Raw genomic sequence first — 6761 nt, 5'->3', positions numbered from 1 at the left:
TCTTGCATTGTCCCCAGGGGATTCAAAATGCAGTCCTATCTCCATACACTGTGGTCTTCTGGCGTTAGATTTATATCCTCATTGCAACTTAATATCAAGCATCTCGTTTTGTAATGGTGGTGTTGACTTACCACTAATAGCTGTAAATCCTTTTCTCCTCATTCGAAAAACAAGGTAGAATCTGTACATTGAAAGGTCTATGCTGGGGGAAAGCCTAAATTTTGTTCATCTTCAGAATTGAAATCTCAAAATAACTTTCTAATTTTTTTTTCCTTTCCCTTTCCAAACGGTCCTATCCCATCCAACAATCTATTTCTTTTCCTACCGAATCCCTGAAAAAGAACTCACTGCTTTCACAAATTCAGGCCCTCTTTTATGCAACAGGCTCCTACAGTCTGCTAAGTGTTAGAGACATCAGAGAAACAAAAAAGAGATGTAGTGTAGTCCCATGACTCAAGGAGCTTCTGAACGAACAGGAAAGAGAAGCATTCAGCAAGCAATTGGACCGAAAATTAACTAGCTATGTATATGGACTAATCTGGTAAGGCACTCTGCGAATACATAATGGAGGGGCAATGACAAGTGTATTCTGAAGTATCAAAGAAGTATTTCTTGAGCAAGAAATATTTAGGCTGAATCTTTAAGGATGAACAATAATTAGCCAGATAAAGAGGTGAAAGGGCGAGATGACGGTGTTTCAGTACAGGCCCATTGCTACAAAGGAACCTGGAACTTTCCACACTGGTAACGTGGCAGAGGGAAGATAGTGATGAGAGCCCCCTAGAAAGATGAGACCAAAGAGGTAGGCAAGGACCAAATTACGCAGAATCCTTAAAGGCCTTCTTAAGGTTTGGGGATTCAAAGAGTTTTAAGCATGGGAAGCAATGTGATCAGATATGCATCTTTCAATTGGGACAATGAACTGGAGGACAAGAATAAACAGGATATATTTATGTTAATTCAGGTGGAAAATCCACCAAAAATAGTGCTTCTGGGTACTTACAGTATCTATAAAAGTAGAGAAAGGGAATCATAAAGATGCAAAGGAAACTCATGACGGTGTTACTACAAACAAGTGGAGGGGAATGAGAGAGACAGTGTTGATTATAAGGAAGTGATGCTTTATACACCATGTTTTATTGTCTACAATAAGGACGGGAAACAAGTGAGACAAAATACTAACAGTAGTTAGTTCTGGGTGGTGAAAATTGGGATATTTCATTCTTCTTGGAAATTTTCTGTATCTTTCAGGGGCTCAAAAGAAAACAAACTCATCTCCACGTAAAAACTTTTAAAGTCGAAATGGTAGTAGGAGGGGCAATTAAAAGAAGTTTTAAAAAGGAAAGTAGGAGAACCAGGAGAGAGATGTGCTGTAGAAATCAAGAACAAAGGGTGTTTTCCAGAGGAAGGAGCGGTTGTGTTCACCATTGCTGAGGCTTCAAACAAAACCTTGACAGTTTTCACTGGATTTACATCACAAATGTCGCTGAAGACTTTAGCAAAAGCCTTGGCAAAGGAGTGCTGGGAACAGAAGCCAGACAGGAACAGGTAACTGGGAGAGGAGGAAGTGTCAATGGTGACTGTCAACAATCCTTTATCTTTGAAAAAGAGGAGAGCAGGGGGAGCTGCAAAGGCCTAGAAGATCCAAGGAGGGCTCGTTTTTAAGATCAAGAGATTAAAGCCCATTTACATGCAGATGGGAGATGCTGAAGAGATGGAGACAAGAAGGTAGGACAGAATTTCTGAGAATGTGTAAACGATCCGAAAACAGGTGGAAGGACTGGCCCCAGAAGAGGAGATGAGTAAGAAATAATGAGAACAGAAGCAAAAATTCCCATCTGGTAGCCTGGGGGACGGAGGGGGTTGTTTGTTTATTTGTTCCTTTTTTCAGGGAAGTAGGGGGCACTGAGGGAGAAAATCAGAGGCTGAGAGAAAGGGAAAACCACACAGTGGCAGGGCTCAGGGTCTACTTGGGGCCGATGATGACAACAGAGTGTACAGTCTGCCCAGATGTGTGCTTGAAATTTTTTTCTAGTAGGCTTTTGCTGCCTGATGCAAGAGCAAGCAGAGAAGGCTGGTATTTCTCTACGTCAGAACTGGTGTTCACTCAGATGGGTGTGACCAAGGGAAAGAAGAACGAGGGAGTTGAAAGCATCTGCCAGAGAGCCACTTATAATGAAGCTCTGCTGGACAGAGAAGGGAATCAAAGAGGCAGGGAGGGGATAGATGGAGAGAGTGGCAGGACCCACAGCTTGGAGGGCTTCCCGAAATCAGAGTGAGCACAGGGAGGTGTGTAGGCAATTCAGCTGGAAAGAGAGAAGCTGTGATTGGAGAGAGGATGTCCAAATTAGTGATTTAGATGGAGCCTTTTCTGATAATAAGGCCCAGCATGAAGCCCTGGAGTAGGGGGCAGGGGTGGGTAAGAAAAAAGGATAGTTTAGAGGAGGAAGGCAAGAAACTGAGAAAGCAGAGGGTTCGTGCTTGGGTAGACACTAACTGTCACATGAATGCCGACAGGTGACAGGAGGGATAGACAGGAGGACAGTAAGCCTGCGCCAAGTCTTTGAAAAGTGGGATAAAATGAGGTCTGTGGAGGAGAGCACCACTCCAAAGGTCTGGAAGTTTCTGAGAAAAGAAGAAATAGCCTGACAAGCAAGGACACATCTTGCTTTCCAATACTGGGATAAGCGAGCAAGAGAGAAACAGCCTCATCAGAAAAGGCTGGGGAAAAGCAGTGTTCTAGAACACAGTCAGGATTCCTGGTAACAGTGACTCTGATTCCCAGCTACAAACCAGAATTCTCCAAGGAGCTTTAAAAATATCCAGGCCCATGGCCCCCAGTCCCAGCTCAACACCTCAGCATCTCTGTAGCCTGAGGATTTGTCTCATTCAAAAGCTCCCCCACAACTCTAGTGTAAAAAATGGGTTTTAAGACCATTGATTTAAAGCAAGCAGGTGAAGGGAACTCTAGAGAAGGAACTTCAAAGACAGAAACAGAGAGGTTGCCTGACTATGGCTGACAGTGGCCTGAATGTATAAAGTGCACTCCCCAGGTGTCCCCCAGGAACTCATTCCCACCAGGAGTTGAGGGGTAAGCACCAGGAAACTCTTCTCCCAAGTTCACTTCTACCATTGGTGGTAAAGCAGAGCTTCTGACCAAATAGCTGGATATGGCCCTTAAAAGGATGCTGTGTGAGTTTACCTTTTTCTCTCCTCTTCTCCCACCTTGCTTTTCCAAGTGACCTGGGGGAAAGCAGGTTTAAGCATTTACTGAAGAGGGGTTGTTATGGGGCCGCTCCCAGCACTGACCCAAAGCAAGCCGCATCTTTCCCCTGCCTCCATTTGACTCCTGTAAAACATGGTGGGAGGATTGATGTGGAGAAGGACAGTGATGCTAGCTAACCTTGACCCTAGACCTGTGCTTTACACTCACCTCATTTAATCCACACAACCCCTGGGACGAGAATCCTCACTGACAGGTGAGTCCACTGCTCCAGAGAGATAAGTGACTGCCCCAAGGTCACTATCAGTAGGTTACCTAACAAGAGCCTGGCTCCAAAGACCAAGGCCTTCCTCACTCCACTTGGTGCCACTTAACTACAAAACAGCCCAACTTTCCCTACCCACTCTAACACTTGCTGACGCTTTAACTTGTCAGCTTTCTCTCCCTAAAGGGAAAGGGTAGGTTGCAGGCTTCAAAGGCTTTGGAGAGGCAGAGGTTTTACTGAAAAGCAAGGCAGGCTTGTGGGAGTCTGCGCACAGAAGGGGAAATGACATCATGAGGTTTCCTAGGGCAGCCTCCCCACAGGTGCTCCCCTGAGGGCTTCAGAAGGGACACAATAGCTGGCTTTTCTGCCATCTCCGGGAGCATCTCTCCCCTGGCAAGTGGAAATGTAATCTCACCTGGTCAGTTCCACAAGTGCCTAATTAGATGGTGAAACTTCAAGATTTCGTCATTGCCAGGAAGATTCCGAGTGGTATTTCTTAGCCTTGCACAAGTTAACTCAAATTCTTGTATTCCCTAATTTTAAATTAGGTAAATTTAATTTCTCGTTTCTTGGCTCAGCGTTACTGCAAATTAAACATGCAAGTATTAATAATGAAAATAACTTCCCTTTAAAAACATATCCTGAAACTCGATGTGGGGCACTTCCAATACATCCATAAAGCAAACAAGACAGCTTAATTGTTTGTTTCTCCAAGGGAAGAAGCTAAACCCGGAATTAATTTGGTTCAGCCTGTGAAACAATTCGTTTGCTCTGCCTAATTCTGCCAATTAAAAGAACTTTTCCCAGACCCAGTCAGCATGTAAATCAGAGGCAGAGAGCAAAGAAGGGGCCTCGGCGACCCGGTCTGAATGGAGACGCTGTACAGAGAATCCCTGGGACCTCTTGGGCCCGATCTGCAGACTGCGGGACCGCGCAGGGGGCGCATGGATCAGCTTGAGGTTTTACGTCGAAATCTGGTCGTTACATAGCGCAGCCGAGCATCCAGCGGTCGCGGCCGGCGAGGGCCTCTGCCTGGGTGCCGACTGGATTCGAAAGGCACGTCCACGACCCAGTTCCCCACCAGTGCGCGGGAGCGCGCTACCAAGTCCGCCGCCCCCACGCCCCAGCCCTCTCCCGGAGCGGGCTCCGCCCCCCATGGCCGCAGCCCTCGGCTCCCAACCCCCAGTCACTACGGATCCGCCGCGGTTTTTGCCTGGGAAAGGTGAGGATAGCGGCCCCTGCCGGCAGCTTCGGCAAAAGCCTTTTTCCACTCAACCATTCTCCCCACCTTTTCTAAATGGTTTGTGGAAATATATTTTTTAATTTATTTAATAACTTACTTATTATAAATCTTTACATATGTATATTTTTATTATTTGTGAGCCCCCACGAGCAGATGTAACTTTGTTTCCTTGTATGAACTGCAAAAAAGGGGGACTTGGTTCCTAGCCCCAATTAGGGAATAGGTACAGTATCTAATGCGTTTATTAGGCCTAAAGGCGAGGGGGGACCCTGATCTCCCTCCCAATGCTTTTCTCGGCCAAGCCCAAAACTAGTAAATATTGACTGGAGAACTGCTTGGTCGCTCCGAGTTACTTTCTTTAAAGGCTGTGGCTTACAGCCCTCACCACGCGAGAAGCCCACTTGGGGAACAACACGCTACCATGCGCGCAGCGGCCGGGGGAGGGGGACATCGTGTGGCCTGGCCAATTGGCCCAAGCCTGTAACTGCAAAGCTTTTTGGCGAGTGAACTTTTAAGAGACAGAAAAAGGCTGTGCCTGCCATTCTTCTGGTGGTGTTAACAAAAGCGCCTTGGAAGAAGTTGCGATTTACTTATTCCATGAAGCTGTTGGATTCTCGCTGGAATTGTGTTTTATTTCTGAAGTTTACATAATTGTTTCTAAGAATAGTTTACATATTTCCTACGTTTAAAAACATCATCGTTGTTAACAGCATTCTTTGCACTACAATTTGTTTGCTTAACATGCTTTATTAACGTGTTGTGTTATAGGTATGTTAACTAATAGTTGTGTTCATATTTTCGAGGTGTTTTTTTAAGCGCACCGGCTTCTATCCAGTTCATCTGGGTGCGTGGAGCTTCCATCACTTCTGGAATCCACCTTTGATACTGTAATCAGAATTAGAAACACTTGCCATTCACTTACCCTCATCCTTTAAAACTTTTCCATTTAAGAAAATCGATGAACAAATCCCTTCTTGTAACTCGCTCCTGCAATACGTCTATTTTTATTTATTTTTCTGATTTGGCCGTGCTCAGCAATGCTGTCCGGGATTTTTTTTTCCTCGCTAGAGCAAATGCCAGGGGTGGGGGAGGCGAGGGCTGGGATCCTGCCGGCATTGCCCCCGCAGGGACCTCCGCCTAGCGCGTGGTGGGGCCCGGAATAGTGGTGGAAGGAAGCTGCACTGGCCAGTCGGTCCAAGGCTCCACCTACGGTCACATGGCGTAGATTCTCTCCCCCTCCACCTCGATCACTCGCGTTCACTCCTAGAGACCACTGCTCTCCTTTGGGTCGGAGAAGACGCCAGCCAAAGGAGGCGGGGTTGCAGGAGGAGAGTCCGCCTTGCGCAATCCAGTCCGGGACTTGGCTCCGCCCTGGAGCGGAGGCCTCTCCGGTGACAGAGGAGTAGTGAGCCGCACGGGGTGAGGCTGCAGCCAACTCCGCTCCCCGCGCACTCGGCTGTCCAGGCGCTCGGGACGCAGCAGCGGCGCTTCTCCGCGGGGCCGACCGCCCGCGATGCCCGCTTAGGAGTGGCGGCAGCGGCCAGCGTCGCCACACCCGCGGGGTAGCGCTCCCGGTCGGCGAGCGGGGCTAGAGCATATACCCTTGCCCCAGCCCCCACCCCGCCCCCCACCCTGAAATGACTTGTTAATCGGCGCAGACACTACCGAAGGGACTCGCTGGAGTGGAATCCAAGTGGAATTTGGATTTGAAGAAGAGTTTCTTGAACATTTACTCCTTTCTTGTTGGTTTTTTTTTTCTTTCTTTTTTCCTTTTCCCTTCTCCGCTTGTCATTGGAGATGAACCCAGAGCATTTGCATCCCAGAAAGTAGTCGCCGCGACTGTTACCCCAAAGAGACAAGCACATATGTAGGAATGACAAAGGCTTGCGGAGGAGAGAGCGCAGCTCGCGGCCCAGAGAGAACCCCTTGATAATGGATTACTAAATGGGATACACGCTGTGCCAGCCCGCTCCGAGCCCCGGCCGCCTGCCCGTCGATGCACCGAAAAGGTACGGCTGGGGCGTCCCGGC

The 6761-nt window shown here is 47.8% G+C and overlaps 1 protein-coding gene across 3 annotated transcripts in view; it reads left to right on the top strand.

Annotated features, from left to right (window-relative positions):
• SEMA6A (semaphorin 6A) overlaps positions 5637–6761 on the top strand; it is a 127503-nt gene continuing 126378 nt past the window's right edge. For all 3 annotated transcript variants that reach the window (XM_005661593.3, XM_003354246.4, XM_005661592.3), the window contains exon 1: positions 5637–6740. The gene's annotated coding sequence lies outside the window, so the exon portion shown is untranslated. The remainder of the gene's footprint in view (positions 6741–6761) is intronic.

The sequence above is a fragment of the Sus scrofa genome, chromosome 2 (assembly GCF_000003025.6).
Source record: "Sus scrofa isolate TJ Tabasco breed Duroc chromosome 2, Sscrofa11.1, whole genome shotgun sequence".
NCBI classification, from domain to species: Eukaryota; Metazoa; Chordata; class Mammalia; order Artiodactyla; family Suidae; genus Sus; species Sus scrofa.
Note: the sequence above shows the minus strand (reverse complement) of the source record. Positions and strands in the feature narration are given on the sequence as shown.